Source organism: Schistocerca americana, chromosome X (assembly GCF_021461395.2).
Source record: "Schistocerca americana isolate TAMUIC-IGC-003095 chromosome X, iqSchAmer2.1, whole genome shotgun sequence".
Lineage (NCBI taxonomy): Eukaryota > Metazoa > Arthropoda > Insecta > Orthoptera > Acrididae > Schistocerca > Schistocerca americana.
The window spans coordinates 8989719-9013097 of record NC_060130.1 but is presented as its reverse complement, the minus strand read 5'-3'; the positions used below and the strand labels follow the sequence as shown (position 1 = coordinate 9013097).

Below are 23379 nucleotides of genomic sequence, written 5' to 3'. Positions count from 1 at the left end.
GTTCTGCAAGGTCCACCAGATAACCATATATGGCTGTTGTAACTCCTTTATTGGACTTCAGAAGTTTTCCAGCAACAAATCTTTTTTCTTTCTTTCTTTTTTTTTTTTTTCTTTTTTTAAAAAAAAGCTAAAATGCAGAAAACATCATAAAGCAAACACTCACAGAAAAGCATCAGTGTCCTTGAAACAATGGAAACTCCAGTAGGAATATCAACAATATTGGAAAAGGCAGACTACTAATTACTGGTGAAGGCTGTGGCTGAAAGCTTTATGTAAGTGTCTTTTAATTCTGCCCATCTGCAGCCTAAGGTATCTTCTTTATGGTAAGTAACAGTCTGTCTTTTCCTTCATTATTCATTAGTGTTCTTTGTTTTTATTGCTGTTTAGCAAGCATCATGTGGTATATAAGGGATGCGAATAGCGTCAGATGAATCATCACTCTGGAGGATATGAAGGTGCTGCATATTGGTGTGAGACAGCATTATCTGATGAGAGTTTGAAAGAAACCTCATTGTGGATGTCCATTTGGTCGCCTGGTTAAACCTTGCAACATCTGTATTTTTGGAGTATTTGGATCTGACAGTGGCCTGATGTTGGAAAGTAAGGGCATACTCATCATCAATGTTCCAGTTGACTACATGAGACCACTACAAGGGAGCATCACTGTGTAGTGTACTGAGTACATTGTAACCTGTTCACATCTGTGACTGCCATCTGAGAACAAGTACAGTAAACTCTCGTGCAGCTACACTTTTGGCTAGCTAGATTGACACTTGACAAGTTTCAGTTTGCGTGCACCTGGAGCCAAGCATTTGCTGGTGTTTTTTGGCAATCTACTGCTAATCAGTGCACTGGTGTGTGTCAAAAGTCCAAGTATCGTCAATTCGTGCGTGTGTTGGTTGAAGCTCTAGTGTGTTTCTTATTCGTATTGCATGGTTTCATGCCACTGCCATCTATTGGAACTCCTTGGTAGTACAGTACATACAGTATTGTTCTATGCAGCGCAACGTAGCCCTGTCAAAACCGACAATTAGAGTGCACCGCCTAACACTTTCCACTTGTTGTCGGTACATCAAAGCTGAGTGTGTAACAGTGAATGTACAACACCATGTTGTGTTGCCACGTGGGCTTGGGTAGAACAGAGGAAATGGCATAGATGTATCGAATGCTTTCATTTGATGGCTGCCACAGCCTGGTTTCAAAAGTCAAAAGTTTGTCTAGTGCATCTCGAGTGTTGTCAAGTTGTGCATCTGTGTGTTTCTGATTTGAGGTTTCGTGCTCCCACTATGTGCCTTAAAGTGTCCAGAGATAAAAGGGGCCAAAAACCGTAAAGGACTCAGTCGAGTGTCTGTAGAAAGAACACTGAACGTGACTACAGGCATGAAACATAAAATGAATGTGATCTTGTTGGAAAAAGAGCTTCACACTTTGCAGAGAATTGATGCTGGTGAGCCACCCACAAAAGTTGCTGCAGAGTAGGAGTACAATTACTGATCGGAAGAAAAATTGATCAGGAATTTAAAAATTTTGTTCCATCCAAGCATTGGGCAGCGCAGTGAAATCTTGAAAAGCAATGAGAAAAGGTGCACATCCTCAGTTAGAAGAGGCATTATTTTTGTGGCACGAATAAATAAGAGCCAAAGGTGTGTCAGTTTCAGGTCCTCTACTTTGTCAAAATGAGCTGATGAGCTGATTGAAGGAAAGAAGCAAGAATTGCTCGGAAGTAATGGCCAGCAGGATCGTTTCAAGAAGCAGCATGGCATTCATGAAATTGCCATCATTGCCAAATCATTATCTGGGGATGAAGCTGCTACACTGATTTTAAGAAGAAACTGCACACAATCATTGACAAAGGAGGTTATACTGGCAATCAACTTTACAAATGTGATGAAACTGGGTTGAATTACAAAATGCTGCCAATGAAAACCCTTGCCTCTAAAGAAGAAGAAATGGCTTCAGGTACAAAAAAATCCAAGAAAGATTTACTGTCCTTGCTTGCAGTAATGCCACTGGCAATCATAAACTGTGTCTTACTTTAATTGGCAAATCCAAAACACCAAGAGCATTTAGACACCAACCAACCAGTTTGCCACTGAGGTACACGAGTCAGTCTTAAGGCATGTATGAACAGTGCCATCTTCAGAGAGTGGTTCCAGGCAGAGTTTGTTCCAGCTGTAGTAAATTACATGGAAGGAAAAGGACTTCCTTGAAAAGTGCTACTTCTTGTGGACAATGCTCCTTCTCACCCAGGTGATCTGCAAGATGGGGATATCAAAGTTGTATTTCTCCCACAAAATGTCACATCTCTATGTAAACCGATGGACCAAGGTATTCTTGAGGCGATGGAAAAACATTACAGACGCAAGATGCTGGAATAATTAATAGGTGTGATTGATGCTGCAGATGATTTTGTGGAAGCTCTTAAGAAAATCGATGTTTTAAGTGTCATTCATTGATTGCTGAAGCTTGGAATCTAATTCCTCCAGTTCCTCTTGTTAGGTCTTGGAAAAAACTCTTAGATCGTAAGGCAACCTAAGTGGTGGGAAGGAGGAGGCAACACCGAAACTCAAGCTGACATAATTTTGGTGAATTTACTGGAGAAGCTGGTTGTAAAGACACACACTTCGAAGACATTGAAGAGTGGATAGAAAATGGCATTTTTTCATGTGACTGAGGATGAAATCGTCCAAATTGTGACCGATCATAAAGTGTCAGAAGACTATGTTTCTGATGATGAATCGGAGAAAAATATTCCTCACACATTCTGTTACGAAGTGATCCAAACTGCCCTGGAGTACATCAGCCAACAGGCGGAGACGATTTATCTTGAAATAGTTTGATTTCAACGTTGGAGATGTATTGTTGCAGCAATAGTTTCTCAAGCAAAAAAACAAAAAAAAAAAAAGACGTTTGTGACTTCGTTACCAAAAAATAAACTCTAATGAAGCATCCTAGAACTTCTATGTCCATAACTTAAAAAGTTTTTTTTTTTTAATTTTCTTGAAAGTTCCTCTAGACAGACTTTTTGTTCCTTTGAGTAATCTCTAGATTTGTTTCATAATTTTGTTCAGTAGTTTATTTTTTACTCAAAAGAGTAGGTAATAAAATTAAAACTCCTGTTATTTCCTGCTGCCAAATAAGAGAGATTTTTTCTGTAAGAATGCAAAATAAACGAGCTTTGTTATACAGCACTTAAAAACTTTGAGTTTTCAATCATAGTTTGGTGCCTTTTTAACATGTCAACACAATTTTTTCAGTAAAAAAGTGCAGGGTTATTTGCAACCATATCAGTAACGTTTTACATACCCTACGCACGTTATACGATCGTATTTCGCAATATTGATGCAATTTGGAGTGTTCACATGTGAAAACAGGGGGACTTTGATTTATCTGAAATTTTTGTTATCGGAACCGGCCACCGTCCCGATCATTTAGGATAAACAGGAGTTCACTGTAATAGACTCCTTGCAACATGCTGTGTCATACAGCTAGGAGCAGCCAGACTATGGAATTGCCGTCCTGCACATAGGCTGCCATTAACACCCAAGCAAATGACTGCATGTGAAGTGGTGCCATGATCGAGAAGTACGGACTGCTAATGAATGGTGTCACATTATGTTCACTAATGAGTCCCAGTCCTGCACTGCTCCAAATGACTATCGTGGAGAAGTTCGACAGTGACCCGGGGAGATGGGGAGAGGTCCCATTCTTCCACATTTTGGGGGGGGGGGGGTCACAAAGCAGTCCCATGGTGTGGGGAGCCATTGGGTATGACTTCAGGTCACGGCTTGTAATGGCCGAGGGAACTCTGATGGTACAGCAGTGTGTAATAGTATTGTGGTGCTATTTTTCAACAGGCCAGTGCTTGTCCACATGTAGTGTGTGTCTCTTTAAGTTGTCTGCGTGATGTTGATATACTCCTGTGGCCAGCAAAATCCCCATATCTGTCCCCGATAGAACATTATGGGACCAACATGGACGTCAACTCCATCCCACTGCCTGTATCCATGATTGCAATGTCCAGTTACAACAGTTGTGGATCACCTTTCTCAGGAGGGTATGCAGCAGCTTTACGACATCCTCCCACACTGTCCAGGCCAGACAGGGTGCATTGCTGTGTTGATAAGTGGGCTCAAACTGATAAGTTCTGTGTAAATTTGACTCTGTTTTGTTATCACTGAAATAACATCGCATACCCTCTAAATTAGCTGTGTTTCAATTTGTTTTCTCCCCACCTTCTGAGTGTCTCACTTTTTTTCAAGCAGTGTAATTTAAGACAGACATAAGTATATGAAAATGGGATGGCATAACACATTGCTATTCAACTATGCCCCTAAGAAAATTGTAAGATAATGGAGAAGAGCAGGTGCACTATTACACTGACTAGAATGTAAACTTAAAGATAGAATTATATTGTGTAACCTATACCGATGATGTAATACTAATTGACAAAAACATCACTGATGTGCTAAAGCAATTTGAAATATTAAGGGAGCAATCTAGGAAAATTGGACTAATAATTTCACCTGGATAAAAAATTAATGGACGATGCCAAAATGGCACTGGGTGAACTTATATAGGCAACAACATAGTATTCGGTGATAAAGAGTTTAAATAATTAGGTGAAAAAGACCACTGAACATCATAATGAAAAGAAGGCATAGAATCCAGACTTCAGAAAATACAAACTGTCTCTCAGTTAACAAAAAGTATTTTTCCTGGAACTCTAAAATCTAACATTGCACAACAGTGATCAAATTAGAATTTCTTTATGCATGAGAGAGACTCTTTGTCCAACACAAGACATGAAAACAGCAAACTGAATTAGAAGAATGTAAAATTGTAGTAAAAATCTTAGGTCCAAGAATAAAAGATGGAATACATCACACAGAACCCAGTGTGAAATCTCCAGGCAAATTCCTAAAAACTCTTGTTACAATGTGTCTCCAAAGAATCCAACTTGTGGGACATACAGAAAGAATGTATCCAAACAGGCAGCTCATTGGATTCCCACATACTTGAAAAATAAGATCCAACTGATGAAAACAAACAGGAAGAGACCTTACGAAATTGGAATCACCACATTTACAGTATTCTGATGTAGTGATGAGTCACACAGAGTGCAGTTTCACAGTAGCTTGATCGATGCTTGTACTTGTGTATGTAGTATATGCAAGTGTGTACAGCGTCTCTTCTGGTGTACTCACAATATGCTAATTTAGTGGCCGAGCAGTAAACCGGATCCCTACTCAGTTCCAGTGTGCTGTGCTAATTATTCTTCTTCACTGTACATTTATGCTTGGAGCTGCAAGAGAGGCCATTTTCCGGATAGTGCCACAAAAACAACAAATTCTCAGATATCAGTTTAACTTAAACTCTTCAACATCATAGACAACATTTCACATTAATATGTTGCAGAACACTAGATTAGTGTTAAAATTGCCAGAGTAATCATTGTTCTCCATGTGACAGATTGTCACCCGATGTCCAAAATCGATAAATTTTATATCTCTGCACAGAGAAGCAGCTGGTTGCTCATTGTCATCTGTGGTGCTAATCAATGGGTCGAGCTCGTTGCTGGCACAGCGCCACCTCAGAGTAAGTGGCCCCTCATCCCAGCAGGTGGCGATGTTTAAACACCCGTATAGCTCCCAAGACTTACTGCGTCTGTGGATAACTCCGTCTCTGCACAGAACTTCCCACATTTCCCACACAGTGGGCCCTCGTGTCTCTTACACACAATAAATCTTCAAACTTATTTCATTGGCTAAGTTAAATTTCGAGTGTGATGTGCTATTTCATAAAAAATAGCAAACGGTAGACATGGATGTTATTGTGACACTTTCCTAAGGCAACATTTGTGTATTACACTTGTAGAAGTGCACTGCAACATAAAACAGTAGACCGTAAGTTCAAACAATGGAAACTACAGGTTGGAATATCAGCAGTGTAGGAAAAGATAGAGTGCTAATTACCATAAAGATGGCACGTTAAAATGCAGACAGGCACAGTTAAGACACTTACACATAAGCTTTTGGCCACAACCTTCATCAGAAAAAGAAATAGAAATACACACCATTCATTCACACAAGCAAGCACACCACACACACACATGACCACCAACTCAGACAGCTCAGGCCAAAATGCTAGCCTGTAAGTTTGCTACACAATAAAATAATTATTCTGAGCTACAAGAAAAATGGATTCAAAGAACTAAACTGCTTGAAGAAAAAAAAGGGAAGCTCCCTGAAGCAACGTAGTTTCACGAGTGTGCATACCAGTGGTAAATTATGAGAGTCGCAACTCTCTGAAATGGATAAAAAGGTCACCAGATTGCATTAGCTTTGTTTGTGTCTCGGATTGTTACCGTGAATGGTAGGAGCTATAAGAGATGTGAAGAGCGTAAGATGTTGAGTGATCCCTGTGAAGGACACAGATGCCCTGTACTTCTGTGAGTCAGCATTATCAGCACGTAACAAAATTTGAAGGGGCCTAATTGTGTGTCTCCATTTGCCAGGCTGATTGAATTATGCAGTATGCAGATTTGTGAGACATTCAGATGTGGTAGTGTCCCCATGTTGGACTGCTTGGGTACGTAAGGGCGGCTTGCTTGTCAGCAAGCTTCCGGTTGACCGTGTCTGACGAGCCCATGGGAGAATTGCTGCAAGTACGCCGAGCACATTGTAACCCTTTCACACCTGCACCTGTCATGTGATCAGCAGTGAGTCACATTCTACAAGACCCGCGATGACAGTTGTCAGTGAGTATGACAACGACATAGGGAGAGGGCGTTTGGGGCAGCATCGGATATGACTTCAGGTCACTCTGACAGCACAGCAGTATGTCATGGGCATCCTACATCCTCATTTGCTACCTCCATGTCCAACGGAGTTACAAGAGACAGAGAAGTGAAAACATATCCAGTTGTTGACTCACAAAACGGTTTTGAGCTGTGACGCATGTAGTCTTAAGTGAATCATTCATACAAAAAGAAAAGAAGAGGAAGCTAAAGTCAGAATGTGAAAAAATTGGAGAATGGAATAGATATTTGAAGACTTCACACTTGAAACTCCCAGTTTTCCTATTGTGAAAGTGCCTTTGTGACCATATGCATTTCACTGATGATAAACTTTTTTTTCCCCCTGGGTCTTGGCTCCATATTTTTTCATCCGGTTGAGTCAGAATACTTGCATAGTATTTGTGAGGTATTGTTTCAGTCTTGCAAGCTAATCTAAAATACAATCCCTTTTGCATCCTAGAAAACAATGACCACTCTTTCTCTCCGATTAAGTCACCTTGGCTATTTTTGTGCAACTGCTGTTTCATTTCATCCACGGGAACAGATTGGTGCATAGAATCAGTTGTGTGTCAGATTGTCCCAAATTGTTTTTCACATTAGGTTGTAGTCAGGCTTCAACAGACATGCCACTCACTTTCTGGTATGGCCACGGCATCAACTGTTTTGCACATCTTTTTAATTACTGATCTTGCAATATCACACTGTGTTCTTTCTCAGCATTTTCATATTTGATTGTAATTCTAGGAAGTAGTTCATGAGTCATCTTACAGAGACATATGCCACATATGAATTCAGCCACCCATTCCTTAACTGTTGACTATGAAGGAACTCCCCCCATGAACCATGGACCTTACCGTTGGTGGGGAGGCTTGCGTGCCTCAGCGATACAGATGGCCGTACCGTAGGTGCAACCACAACGGAGGGGTTTCTGTTGAGAGGCCAGATAAACATGTGGTTCCTGAAGAGGGGCAGCAGCCTTTTCAGTAGTTGCAGGGGCAACAGTCTGGATGATTGACTGATCTGGCTTTGTAAGATTAACCAAAATGGCCTTGCTGTGCTGGTACTGCGAACGGCTGAAAGCAAGGGGAAACTACAGCCATAATTTTTCCCGAGGACATGCAGCTCTTCAACTTGACTAGAAGAAGAGATCGGTTGGTAGGACATGTTTTGAGGCATCAAGGGATCACAAATTTAGCATTGGAGGGCAGCGTGGAGGGTAAAAATCGTAGAGGGAGACCAAGAGATGAATACACTAAGCAGATTCAGAAGGATGTAGGTTGCAGTAGGTACTGGGAGATGAAGAAGCTTGCACAGGATAGAGTAGCATGGAGAGCTGCATTAAACCAGTCTCAGGACTGAAGACCACAACAACAACAACAACATGAAGGAACTGACTCCTAATAAGTAAGATGATGCCTGTAGAAAAGTACAACAAAACAGTAATCTCAAAAAAGGACAGGATAGACAGTACATTCTGTAGGACATATTAAAAGTGATTGGTAAAAGAGACTTGGTGTGTTAAATGCAGCTTTTGATTACATGATAATTGAATTGGATAGATAAACAACCTACTTGCTAAGTGGCAGCAGAACACACACATAAAAGAAGATTATAATTAGGCGAGCTTCAGAGCCAGTAGCTCATTCTTCAGGCAGAAGGGTTGAAGTGGAAGGAAGAGGGGTGAAGGATAGGTCTAGGAAAAAGGGTAGATTTTGAGAAAGTTACCCAGAACTGCAGATCAAGGGCTGACTTTCCAGATGGGATGTGATTCCACATCTACATACATACTCCACTAGCCACCATATGGTGCATGGCAGAAGGTACCCTGTCTCACTACAATAGTCTGAATAAAATTACTTGATAGTTGACATCAATCACTTGCTGCAATAATGTTGCCACATTGGCTACCAGCTACCGTTTGGTTACAGGTGACAACAAACAAGCAGTTCACTTCACAAATTATGTTAAATGTTTAACACAGAGCAATTTTTCTAGTGGCTGGTGCAAGGTATGTCAGAAATGTTGGATACTCTGTCGACTATTGATTTAAAGTGACCAGTGACTGAACTGGGGCAGACGACCCATTTTGTATCCCTGACTGTAAACTTGTGTCCTAACCCAGCTGAGAAAATTGTGATCAACAGTCTGCAGCAGTACTAATATCATGATCGCTTTGTTCATGGCAATTAAAGCTAACCCTTAAGGGTAAACTCACGACAACAAAAACTCAATTTCAGGGCTGAAAGCAAATTGAAATTTCTCCATGTCATTTGTTACCTGTAACTATCCTTACACTAGCTGCACATGCTGCCATGTTAGAAACCAGTGAACAGTCCATGTGGGCACTTGGTCGTGGATTATAGATGACTGAGGCAGATTCCAAATGAAGAAATAATGACAGGAAGAAAAATAAGACCAAATAGAACAGTCAAAACAATGATGAAAAATGATGCAGCAAATTATTAAAAATAAAATAAAAATATATTTAAACCAATTAATTGAATGAAAATAATAATCACACTCTTTTGGTTAGATTTAAAAATAAAAATTTTGCTACATTGATGAGATTCAAATCTACAACATGCTACATATTAGATTAATCTGCCAACCATTGTGCTATGCCACAGCACTGCATGAAGTATTTATATATGTGAATGTAGTGACCCAGTTCCAACTATGAATTGCAACCTTAAAAATTTCAGTTTCATGCAGTGTAGTGAAAAGCTTATCTAATGTAAGATGATCTCTGTGAATATGATAACTATATGTATGATACTGAATCACACCTTGTGCTGAGTTATTCAGTAGTGTTTGGTTAGTGCTATGAATGAAATGTGTGTCTTTCATTAGCATTGTTAATGTGTGTTGTTTTTGGTGTAGCTATCGCGTGTCATGAAATACATAATAAAAGTGTCGGGCTCGTAATTCGGGATACAAATACATCAAGAAAGAATGCTGAACCAGGAATTGGAAGTGACTGGCCAATTTTGGTGGAGTTTGGCAACAGCAGACAGTTCAAGTGTGACGCTGACTACTCTTATTGGCGTTTGAAGTGCCAACTATCAAGTAATTTTATTTCAACTGTAGTCAGTTCCTTTCCCGTTCCATCTGCCAATTGAGTGAGGAAAAAGTGAATGTCTATATGCCTCTCTATGAGTCCTAATTTGTTGTCTCTTATCTTTGTGGTCCTTACGCATAATGTATGTTGGTGCAAGCAGAATTGTTCTGCAGTCAGCACAGTGTTCCTCAAAATCCCTCCAGGGATTCCCATTTGAGTTCCAGAAACATCTCCATAATACTTGTATGTTGTTGTTTCAACCTACTGTTAACAAATCTAGTATCCTGCCTCTGAATTACCTCAATGTCTGCTTTAATTCGACCCCTTGTGGATACCAGACACTCAAACTGTACTCAAGAAGAGATCACACTAGCATCCTATATGTGATGTCCATCACAGCTGAGCCACACTGTAGTAAAATCCACCCAACAAACAAAAGATGATTATTTGCCTTCCCTACCATGACCCTCACCCGTTTGTTCCATTTCATATCACATTGCAATGTTACGTCCAGATATTGAAACAATGTGACTTCTTCATTCATGACACTACTAATGCTGGATTCTGGCATTATGGATTTGTTTTTCCAACTCATCTGCAGTAACTTATATTTTTCTACATTTAGGGTTAGCTGTCATTTATCACACCAACTGGGAACTTTGTCCAGGTCATCTTTTATCCTCCTAAATCACTCAACGATGACACCTTCCATACACCACAACATCATCAGCAAACAACCACAGATTACTGTCCACTTTGTCCATCAAATCAGTTATGCACATAGAAAATATGAGTAATAGCGCTCCTATCACACATCCCTGGAACGATCCTAATGATACCCCAGTCACTGATGGACACTCACCGTCGGGATAATGTAGTGGGTTCTATTACTTCAGAAGTCTTTGAGCCACTCACATGTCTGGGAATGTATTCCATGTGCTTGTACCTTTGTTAAAAGTCTGCATTGAGTCATTATGTCAAATGCTTCTCGGAAATCAAGAAATATGGAATCTAGGTTTGTGAATTTTGTGATGGCAAAGTTAGAGGAGCAATGCATCTGCATAAAATTTTGTGTGAAACTCAAGAAAACCTTTACAGAGACACACCAAATGATGCTGGGAGCCTATAGCGATGAGTACTTAAGCCATACTCGGTGTTACATATTATTCACACGTTTTAAAAATGGCTTTACAAAAGTCAAACATGATCCTTGTTCAGGACGCTCTTAGATGTCCACTGATGATGCTTGTGTCAGGAACGTCAACGAAATTGTGTGTGCCAGTTGAAGATTCACTGTCCGAGAGATTGTAGAAGAATGTAACATTTCAATTGGATCATGTTATGAAATGACACAGCATCTTGGAATGCATTGTGTTGCAAGTTCATTCCACGCTCATGAGTCAAGACCAAAAAAACTTTTTGGATCTTACAAATGAGACTGAGATGTTCCTTGTGAGAATAGTATGACCTCTGCAGACTTCTTTTTATTTCCAAAGGTGAAAAGGATGAAGTTTTGCAATGGTAGATGAGATAGAAGAAAATTCGCAGATGGCACTTTATGCGACCCAGCAAGATGTGTGTCAAGACTGCTCCTGGAAGTGGAAATGATATTGGGAGCAGTGTATCAATTTTGGAGTAGAGTATTTTGAAGGAGACAATCCATAGTAACTAAAAGATAAGCATAGAAAATTTTGTGGACAAAGTTCTGGAATTTTTTGAACAGACATTGTATGACAAAAGGGCATGCTGAGTTGCCCATGAGTGGTGCTTTGTACTGATTTGTGGACATAAACTTATTGGTCTCTATGAAACTGATTAGATTCAAACCCAGAATATGTTCAAGAATTCTGCAGCAAAGTGATGTTACGGGTATTGGTCTGTAATTTCGCGGGTCTGTTCTTTCGCCCTTCGTATATACAGGAGACGCCTCTGTATTTTTTCCCCAGTTGCTTAGGTCTTTCTGCTGGGTGAGAGATTCACAATAAATACAAGCTAAGTAAGGGTCCAGTGCCATATAGCACTCTTTGTAAAACCAAATTGAGATTCCATCTGCAACTGGTGACTTATTTGTTTTTAGTTATTTCAGGTGTCAGGGATGCTTACGAGGGTGGTTTGAAAAGTTCTTGAAACAGAATAGAAAAAAAGTACTTATGTCACTGAAACTTTTTTGTTTTTCAATGTACCCTGCTTGTAGATTAATTCACTTGGTCCAACAGTGTTCCAATACCTTGATCCCATCTCGACAATGATTTTCCTCCAGGCCTACAAAATAGTTGTCAACTCAGGCTATCAATTCTTAATTTAAGTGAATCTTCATCCACAAAGAAAAATTTTCAGTTTAGGGAAGAGGCACGTGTGGCAACAATTCATACCTTAGTTTGTGTAATTTTACCATGGCGATGGCACATGCGTGCGAGCGTGCATTGGCTTGATGCTAGATGACTTTCTTCCTTATTAAACCTGGCCTTTTTCTCATATCTTTTGTTGCAATTTGTCCAGAAGGTTAGCATAGTATTCTCCAGTAATTGTTTGCCCAGTGGGGAGATAAAGTACAAACAGAATCCCCTTCTCATCCCAGAACACTGATGCCATGATCTTCCCCGCTGAAGGAATTTGGTGGCGCATCCCAGAACACTGACGCCATGTCCTTCCCCGCTGAAGGAGTTTGGCGGCGGAGATTCAGCATGTTTCCAATGCTTTGATTGTTGCTTTGTCTCTGGAGTATAGTAGTAAACCAAAGTTTCCTCGTGGTCACAAACCAGCACAAAAGTTCTTGTTTGTTTCTCCTAAAACAGGCCAAACATTGTTGTGATATGTCCATTCTCATGTGTTTTTGACCCAGCATCAAGAGTCGCGGCACCCATCTTGTGAATACCTTTCAGATGACATCTGGCAAGCGTGAGCAATTTCATGCACTCTAAATTGGTGATCCTCCTTGATCATTATGCGCACTTTTGCAATGATTTCTAGAGTAGTGACACATCTTGGCTGACCTATTCATGGATGATCATCATCTAAGCTCTCCTGACCAAATTTAAATTCATTTATCCACTTGGCAACAGTTGAAGACAAAGGAGCAGAGCCCCTGGTGTATTCTGGAAATCGGCATGAATGTCCTTTCATACCTATCTTTATGAAGTACTTCATCACTGCTTGAATCTCTACCCCCCCCCCCCCCCCCCCCCCCCCCCCCCCCCGTCTTTGCAGATCACTACACAGGAACAACAACAGAGCCGTGTCACTCCCACAGCTCTCTTCCAAGAGCACTGACATGGCACATGTTTACAGGTGATTGTTGTTAGGTGTCTTTGTGCTATTGTCAAATGACGGTATGTTTATATGATTCTCTTGCATGAATTATTTCTTAAATGTAAAATTTAAAACATTTATCTCCTACTGCCACACCAGACTGGTCAAGTGACATGATGGAAACCTTTGACTCACTTAGTGATTTTACACAGGACAATAATTTCCCCTGCTTCTCAGCCAGATCTTTTGCTGAGGTATGACAGTGGTAGTAACCTTTCCTTGTTGCCATTTGGCATTCTCTTTTGAACCAAGAGTGCAGTAGCTTTTCCTTCCTCAGTATTTTCCAAATTTCATTGTTAAACCACAGTGGCTCTTTTGCATCCTTAATTCGTTTGCTAGGTACAGACTTGTTGAGAGTGCAATTCACGATCTGTTTAAGCTTTGACCATAATCTCTCTACGTCCATCTTAATGGAACTAAGTGATGTCAGTTCTGTCTAAGTGAGATGCTAACATCTGCTTATCTGCTCTTTCTGGCATGAACGTTTTCCTAGCCTTCTTGACTGATTTATTAATTTTTGTAACCTTAGTTATTATGATGTTATCATGATTATTAATCCCCATCTCTATGCTGAAGTCATTGATGATATCTGGCCTGTTTGTAACTACAAGGTCTAAGATATTTCCATTGCATGTGGCATGCCAAACTAGGTGCTCAAGACAATTTTTGAAAACCACATTCAAAAGTGCTTCACAAGATTGACTGCACCCCCTGCAATGAAGCCATAGGCTACCATCTATACTCAGTAGGCTAAATTAACCTCCAACTAGTATTGCATGATCTAGGTATTGACGTGCTACTGTCTGTAGACTTTCTGTGAATGGCTCCAAAACTGTCATAGCAGAACCGGGTGGCTGATTAAAACATTCATTAATTAACTTGATTTCACGTAGACTTGTTATATGCAACCAGATAACTTCACTGTCACAATCAGCTTTGACCTCAATAGAGACAATGGACACTCCCTCTCGTACAGTGTCTAACCTGCCTTTCCGATATATATTCCATTAATCACTAAATATGTCAGAGCTTTCTACTCTGGGTTTCAGCCAGCTCTCAGTCTCTGAGAATAATTTGAGTGCGAGACTTTCCTGGATGGCAGTAAATTCGAAAACTGTGTTACAAGTACTTTGACAACTGATAAAATTTTGACAATCTACACTGGAGTGAATTCAAAAGATAAACCTCAACCAACATTGAATGTATCTTGGTGATAAAGAGCCCAAATAAATAAATAGATGATTTTATTCCATTTCATCTGATTGAATGAAACACACACAGCATAACTACTCAGAAAACAACTATAGTGCTGATTACATTTACTATCATACATGTAGCACTCTGAGAACATTTCACCTTGTCATAGTAGTCCTGTGTTTTGGAACTAGGCAGTGCTTCATTTCACAAAGCGAAAGGAATAGCTTGTGTAAAAAAAAAGAAGAGGAAATAGTGGTTGCTGGTGTTTTTAACACTATCATTTAATTTAGTTCCTATTGTGAACTTTGCAGCTAGGATATGTAAATCCTCTGAGACTGCTATTGATAATATCTTTATGAACAAATCTAGGGGAAAAAAGTCATATCACAAAACCAATAGTAAATGGACTATCTGATCACAACGTGCAGCATCCTGTGTTAAATGTTGAAACTTGTCAGGATAAAAAAAATATTAAATCTGAGTACAGGAGGATAATAAATAAGCCAGAAATTGAGGAATTCAGGAAATTGCTCAAAGACATGAACTGGAGAGATGTTTACCTGACTCAAATGGAAAATACAAAGCATTTATTAATAAAGTTACCTCCTCTTTTGAAAATTGTTTTCCCCTAAAGGTAACTCAAATCACACAGAAGTCAAAAGATAAACCATGGATTACACAAGGAATAAAGATATCATGTGGGGAAAAAGGAGACTGTATCTACTATCTAGGAACATTTCTGATATTAGCATTGTAATGCATTACAAAGAATACTGCAAAATATTGAATCAAGTAATCCAGAAATTGAAGTAGCTTTATTAAGAGAAAAAGATAATTGTATCAACAAAATAAGAACTGTATGGGATATAGTGAAGACAGAGAGAAGTGGGGCCGAAAAGGAAGTGGAACAGATAGCTCTAAAAGTAAATGAGGCTTTGGTAACAAGTGCATGTAGTGTTGTAAATCTCTTAAGCAAGACTTAATTTTTGTTACTGACGGCTCGGGGTTATCAGGTTCGGTGAATGGTGCAATGGAGTATCTGGGACCAGTCTTTGAAGAACATTGTGTAGAACCTATTCGAGGAACTTTGAATTCCAACCATTGCTTCTCAGTATACTTACTCCTTAATGAAATTTGTTGCAAGTTACATATCTATATTTCCAACAAATAGCTCAATACATATTATCAATACTAGGAATAAGAACAATCTACATAAAGACCTAAAATCACTTATGTTGGTCCAAAAGGGGGTCCAATATTCAGGAACACACATTTTCAATAAATTACCAGCACCCATTAAAAACTTGGTTTCAGATAAAGCACAGTTTAAACAGAGTTTGAATGACTTTTTGATAGGCAATGCCTTCTACTTTATAGATGAATATCCTAACAGAGACTGAAAGGCCAGCTTAAGTAAAAATATGTTAGATTTAAGTTTTGACAGCACTTGGTTGCAACAGTCAATATTAAGTATTTTGTGTATGATAAATTTATTAATAGTGCATAACAATGTTTCATTCTGACAGCGTATTAATTCTGTAAATATTAGCTTTTCCAGTTTATGGTATTGTATTCACCTATTTTGACAATCTCGTGACAAATGATCAGGGAAGTATTCATTATATTAAAATGTTTTGTGTTATACATTCTGACATGTTCCACACCCTCGAGAATCATCTCATTTGTTCGGTGTATGTAACAAAAACTGAATCAAATCAAATCCAATCACCATCTCTCGTCATGTAATAACTTCACTTCTTCTTCTTCCCTTGTCGTCTCCTGTTTTTCCAGTACTCGCCCATCTCCTCCTCATGTTTTTCCCCCTTTATTCTATTCGTGTTGTTTTCAATCCCCTATTTCTTCTGCATTGAAAGCCTTTTATTTTTATTTACTTATTTTTTTTATTGAGGTGAGTCTCTATGGACTGCGTGGTAACAACCGACTTCACTCTAGTGTCCAGGTCTTGTTCTTGCTCCAGCTTTGACTTCCTGCCAGTATCTTCTGAGCCCCTCCAAGAAGTGCCTTTTTATGCTCTTCAGATAATGGTCCTCACTGTCTTTCAGATGTTGATGCCATGTTAAAACCTTGGTAGTTGGTCACCAATCTTCTAAATTTGTTCCTTTCAGGAATTTCTCTCTGAGATACCAATCTGCTTAAGATCTTTTTCACATTCTTTGAACCATCTCGGCCTCGTTTTCTTAGATAGGATGAAACTCCGTATTCTTTTTGTTAGTCAATCACCGTCCATTTTCATGAGATGACCATAAAATAACAATCATTTCTTTGTAATGGATGCTGTGATAGGTTCTGTCTCACTGCACGTGTCCTCATTTGCTCTCATTCGTCATTGTCCATCGACCCATCTATTACCTTAGGATTTTCCTTAATATCCTACACTCACGCTTTTCCAGCCACTCAGCTTGACCTTGTCTATTCGTGGTCAAAGTTTTGGATGCTTATAAGCCCTCAGGTTGTACAACTGTATTATAATGTTGGAACTTGGCCCATATACTCATAGACTTTTTGTCATAAGTATTCTTTGTCAGTTGGTATGCTTGGTCTAACTTCCTCATCCCGACAATTGCATCTTCTTTTAATCCATTCTCCAGGTGGATGACTTCACCGAGATACCTGAAATTCTTAACTCATCCGATTTTTTCCCAGGTTGGTTATCTTCCATTCAGGTCCATCACAGATGTTCGTCATATATTTTGTCTTTTGAATAGAGATCTGGAGTCTAGCTTTTTTCATCAATTTCTGACAGCCTATTTATCTTGTTGATTGCTGACTCTATGTTGTTAGCAAAAATGGCCAGGTCAGCCGCAAAATCTAAGCAGTCAATGCACACCCCTTTGTTCTTAGGACCAAGTCTGAACCACTCTTCATTTGTTTCTTCTTGGGCTAATAACTTTCTCCACTCTCGAATGACCTTTTCCAAGACACATTTGAAAAGGAGAGGGATAGTCCATCTCCTCGTCTTATGTCCGTTCTGATTGTAAAGGGTTCAGATACCTCACCCATAAGTTTAATTTTCGACACTGTGTTAGCAAGAGTTTGTTTGATCAGCTTTCTTGATGTATTATCCACCCCAAACTTTTCCAAAATATTCATTAATGCATGTCAGTCGATGGAGTCATATACTTTCTGAAAATCAACAAACATGACCACATAGTTATTTCTTCCAATTTTTTTTTGTACCTCATGATGTTCTTCAGGTTAAAGATCTGTTCTGCGCAAGAATCACCCTTTTGGAAACCAGCTTGATAGTCCCCAATCAGTTGGTTACAATGATCTTCTATTCTATTCTGTATCACTTTCGAGAGAATCTTATATGGAACAGATACTAATGAGGTACCCCTATAGTTATTGACATTCTATTTATCACCTTTTTTGTGTAGACGATGGATTAAAGCTGACTGCCATTCAGTTGGTATCATCCTAGCTCTCCAGATCTCCTCAAAAAGTTGGACTAGTATATCTAGAGTTTCATTATTTGCCAGCTTCAGTAGTTCCACCACTATTGAATCCTCTCCAGCTGCCTTATTATTCTTAAAGTTGTTGATGATCTCTTTGGTCTCCTCTTTACTAGATGGAGATGAGGGGTAGTTTGTGGATTGGGGCACATACAGGGAATCTTTCTTTCAGTTCATCACAATTAAGTAGGTTTTCAAAGTAACGAGACATTATCTTGCAGTTTTTTTGTTGGTCAGGCCGAGTGTGGTGTGCATACTGTAAGACCTTCAGTGCACACACCATCAGATTATTTGACTTGTTGCTCTAACAAAGTAAGCGAGTGTCAGCAATATGTCTCGTGGTCTTATCATGGCGTATTTATCTTCTGCCATTAGGTCAGACGATAGAAATGCCACTTGCACGCTGAGAGTAGCATATTGACGGTGACCAACTTTAAACAGAACTTGATTAATTTTCACATACATTTATTGAAATAATAACAAATATAAAAATTACTTAACTTGGTTCTGGATGCTATTTACAATTGACAATCTGAAGTTCCTTTGGTATTGATACATTAATCTTATTCTCACATATATCTCGGGTACTTGACGAAAGTGTCTATACATTTATCTTCATGGCAATGTACAGGAATATGGTAATCTTATTAGGCGCAGACTGAATCTTGACTATGGACTGGTACAGACAATTGTAGAACTCGTACAGACTGGTACAGACTATGCAGACTGGTACAGACTAATGCAGACTGGTGCAGACAAATGCAGACTGACTGGTCGAAGGTCTTTACACTCGTTATAATACCTCGCACGTTCATGTATCACTGCGCAAGTGTGATGCGCGAGGAGAAAGTGTTCTATCTTAGCAGCAATCTCATTGGCTGTGTTACATATTAATACGCGAATCAGCGGAAGCAGAATTTGGTCCGTCTCTGTGGCAGCGCCATCTCGTAGTGCGGAGATGGACGAGTGCTGCGCCTGCGCTGTTGTGCTTAGCGGGGCTCACTCTAGTGGGAAATTTGTGTACGCGCTGAATACGCGGAACTATGTACACAACACTGAGCTTTCCATTTTCGTCTCTAAAACAAAAACTAGGGGCTTGGTATCCTTTCAAATTCGATTTGAACGTCTGATAGAAGTCTCTGACATTGTTTATCTGGAAACGCTGATCGATCTGTTATAACTGCTGTTTCTCATGCAACTGCTTAGCCCTTTGTAGAGTTCTGGCTGCATATTTTCGAACTTCATGGAATACATCAAAATCATCAGGTCTCCTGGTAGAGTTCCACTTTTTCCATGCACTTGCTGTTTGGCCCACCACCTCACCACAAACCTCATTCCACCATGTATGATTCCTCTTTTTAGCTGTCAGGATTTTAGTATTAGCTGCTTGTTGGATCATGGAGTCAATGTCTGCCCATTTATGGGATTCAACTGTCAGTTACTGGTGGCATTGTTCCAATATGTTTTGATTGATTTTGAGCTTCGCAATATCATATTTATGAATTTTATTTCCAGTTTTCACGGTCTTATTGAGAGGGATGAAATTAATTTTGATCTTGGAGAGGTGATGATCCTTTTAAATTCAGTATTTTATCTGTAAAAAGGTTTCTTTCTATTATTTCTGATTGTTTGATGTTGTTTCTTTCTTATTTCTGTAATCCATGCTATCATTGATTCCTTCTTCCAGAACTACTCATTCAGTAGAGGTCTCTAAAAAAGATTAATCTTCTTTTAGCCATTACTTCTGATATTTTCTCAAAATTTTTGTAGATCTCCTCATTACTTCTCATTTTCCAGCCATCTGTAGCTTGTATTGCAACCATTATTTTCTAATAATGCTCCTTTGAGGAACCTCTGTTCTGTCCAGCTTATAGTTCATCATTAGGCATCCTCAACCATATAAACATCCTGGTCATACCACTGTGGGATAGTGTCTTAGTTTTGTTTTTTTAGTTGTACATTTCTTGTTGTAAATATCCTTTGTCAAACGATTTGCTCTCTCCAGTTTGCTGACTCTTGCATCTACTGTTAATTCTTCTAGTCCATTTTGTTGTACAGTTTGTCCAATATATTTAAATTTACTTCCTAATGCTATTTTACATTTTTGTTTTTCTAAGAGTGTTGATGCATTGTTTGAAATTGTCATCAATGTTGTTTTTTCGGCTGAAATTTTGGGACCAGCTCCCTTTGCTATTTCTTCCAAAAGATATCTTTCAATAACTGTCTGCCAGATTTTTTGAAAGTATATCAGAATCATCTGCAGAAGCCAGACAGTTTACCTTAATTCCATTTGTTTTTCATCCTAAAATTATTGGTTCAATTTTGTGATTTTTTTTCTCCAAATTCCAGATACTTTCTATTTTTTCTAGAATGCAGTGTACAGTAAAGGTGATAAACTGTCCCCTTGTCTAACATCAGTTTTTATTTCAAATGGTTGAGATACTTCTCCCATAAATTTAGCTTCTGCCATCCTATTTGCTAGTGTTTTGAGGATTATGTTTGCTTTAACACAAAATTCTTTGATGATTTTACCTATAATTTCTCTGCCTACCAAATCAAATGTTTTCTTGAAACCAATACATGATACTATTATAGGTTTGGTGATTAACAGTATGTGGAGAATTATCGATTTTCTAATAAACATCTGTTCTGTGCAGGGTATTCCCTTTCTAGAGCTCCTTGAGATTCTCCCAGTTATTTGTCTAAAGTTTCTACAACTCTGTCCAGAGAATTTTTGATAATATTTTGTATACCACTGGCAGAAGTGAGGCATCTCTGCAACTGTTGACATTTTGTGTTTCCCCTTTTTTTCATAGCTGTGGATTAATGCTTTCCATAATCTCTTCAGCTTTCCAAATGTTCTCAAACAGCAGTTGTAGATCATTTGTGTGTTCTGACTATTTCAATAATTTTTCTGTAGTGGAGTCTTCATTTGTTGCTTTGAAGTGTTGGAATGATTTGATGGCTTCATGAATTTATTGTTCTGTTAGTGGAAAATCTTCCTCCAGATGTTGTGGGACTGCTATTATATATTGCTACAATGTGCTGTTATTATTATTGTTGTTGTTGTTGTGGTTGTTTGGTTGCCTGTTCTTCAGCACTATCTTTCTGTTTCGTTTATCTATTTGCCGCCATTTTAGCCCATTTACCGGTATTTTCAGCTTGTTTTTCACTTATTTGACCTTTTGGTGGCTCCTCTTGAAGAGATCTTATTTCTCAGCATTTAAAATTACATCATCTGCTGCTCTTTTGAACTCAATTTCATCATGTCCAGTCTAGTTTTTTCATTCATTTAACCATCCATCTTCCTTGACTCAAGATCCTGAATTTTCATCCTTAATTCTTGAACAGTCTCATTTCTCTTTTTACATTTTCCAGATGAAGAAACTTTTGGTCCTCAAAGCTAAGATTAGTATCAGTTTTTTTATTTGTTTCTGCCTATGGCTGCTATATCTCTTTAGTTAGAATATTTTCTCTCTCTGTATTTGATTATAGTCTAAGTCTGAATATTTTTATAAGTACATTTATTGCTGTAGCAATGAGTAAAATAAATTGTATTGCACTGCCTGTAGCATATAGCACCATTTTGACTGTTAGTCCTCTTGCTGTACAAAAAGTAGCTTTGATGATTACTTAATGCAAGTATTTTGTAAGAGCTGTGGAATGGTTAGTAGCTGTTTATATTTTTCTGATTAATTCAAGCTCGTCAATGCACATCCTCTGTTAAGGAAATATTTGAACTGAATTTACTGTGTGTTAAATATAAGCAGTGGATCCATTGGGGTAGTCTTTTTGGTAGAAATATGTCAAGGTGAACAAAACAGGAGATGAAACTTCCTGGAAGATTAAAACTGTTTGCCCGACCGAGACTCGAACTCGGGACCTTTGCCTTTCGCAGGCAAGTGCTCTACCAAAGCACGACTCACGTCCGGTACTCACAGCTTTACTTCTGCCAGTACCTCGTTTCCGCTGCAGAGTGAAAATCTCATTCTGAAAACAGGAGATGGTGAAGGAAGAGAGGGAAAAGATCAACATTTGCTTCTCATCAGCAATATAACTGGGTTGCAACATTCAGTGAAAATTATCTGTGACAGGAAGTTGTCAGAAATACATTTTTTGAAGAAACTTTATGTTTGTATAAGCATTTATTAAATTTAAAAAGTTGGATTTCATCTGTTAATACAAAAGATAATGTTTTGCATTTCAGGCATGCTAAACCTGTCAAAGATGAAGAATGGGCCAATGATTCTTATTGGAGGATAACAGTATGTATAACTTAAACTTGAGATTCTTGAAAATAAAGCTAGTCAGTATTTCTTAACAGTACTGATTTAAATACTTCTAAAGATCGCTGTTACCTAAATGAAAGTTGACGAGCAAAGTCTTAGTGGACATTTGTATAAAATTGTCATAGGTGTTATTTACAAGAAGAGTAAATAGTTTCAATAGGAATGTGGTGAGACATTTAACAAATGTCATGACCACACATTAATAGGACCTTATAACACTACCATTATGATATTAGTATGCTTTTACGTAAATAATAGAAACCCTGTCTCTATGTTGCCACGTATAACCCTCTTACTAAAATTTAATTTAGTTTCCAAATAAAATACACTATGGAAGGATAGTCCTGTTTATAGGAAAAGATAATCAATAGAGTTATCCTTCTTACAGGATTTACCGTGTGTTGCATCTAATGGATAAGAAAATTTGACTATTCACTTCTTTTCCTAAGATCTTACCCAGTGGCTAGATAGAAACACAGTATGAATAATAATATACTGAAGCTAGGACAACTCATTTCCAAGTTCATTTAGTGGTATGAAACATGTACTTAATGGTCACCATCCTATCCTGGCAATGAAATAGTGAAGTATTGGAGAAGCAGAAATGTGAATTTTGCCTACTTTCTTGCTACTGTTTAGTTTGGCTCTTCATATAAATTACCCCACTTAAACAATTTTGGGCTACATCTTTATGCATTATGTTTTTAAAAAAGAAAAAGCCCAGTAGATAACTTCGAGGAAGGTAAAAAAAATTAGCCGGGGTGGGGGGGAAAACCTTTAGAAAAGCACTTTCCATAATCAAGAAACTTAAATACTTAGACACTAAAGCACACACTTTTTAACTGAACATTTCACTTAAAGAAAACCTCTTTCTTGGTGGAATTAACTTTCAAAAGCTATTATTCTTTGAACTAATTATGTATAGCCATCTAACAGGTTTTAGTAACTTGGCTTCACTCTGATTGAATTTTATGTAACCAGACTACAACACTTTGCAATAGTTAAGAAAACATTTTTATTATTTACACTAAAGCTATTTAAATGGTGCCTCTTTATATTAACTTGGAACTTCATAAGTCTGTAAAACAGGACACTCAGATTAATCAAACACCAGGAAGGAACCCTATACAGATGTATGATTAGGATGAAATAACAGGGTGAACCAGTTTCCGTAAAGTTCTAGAATGATTATTAAAACACAGTTTAAATTAATGGTTCATGCCCTACAAAGGTAAAAATAGAAAAAAATCTTAT

General features: G+C 38.5%; 1 pseudogene; it reads left to right on the top strand.

Moving 5' to 3' along the window:
- Positions 1 to 22099, top strand: part of LOC124554866 — a 71687-nt pseudogene extending 49588 nt beyond the window's left edge.
- The last annotated feature ends 1280 nt before the right edge of the window (positions 22100 to 23379 follow it).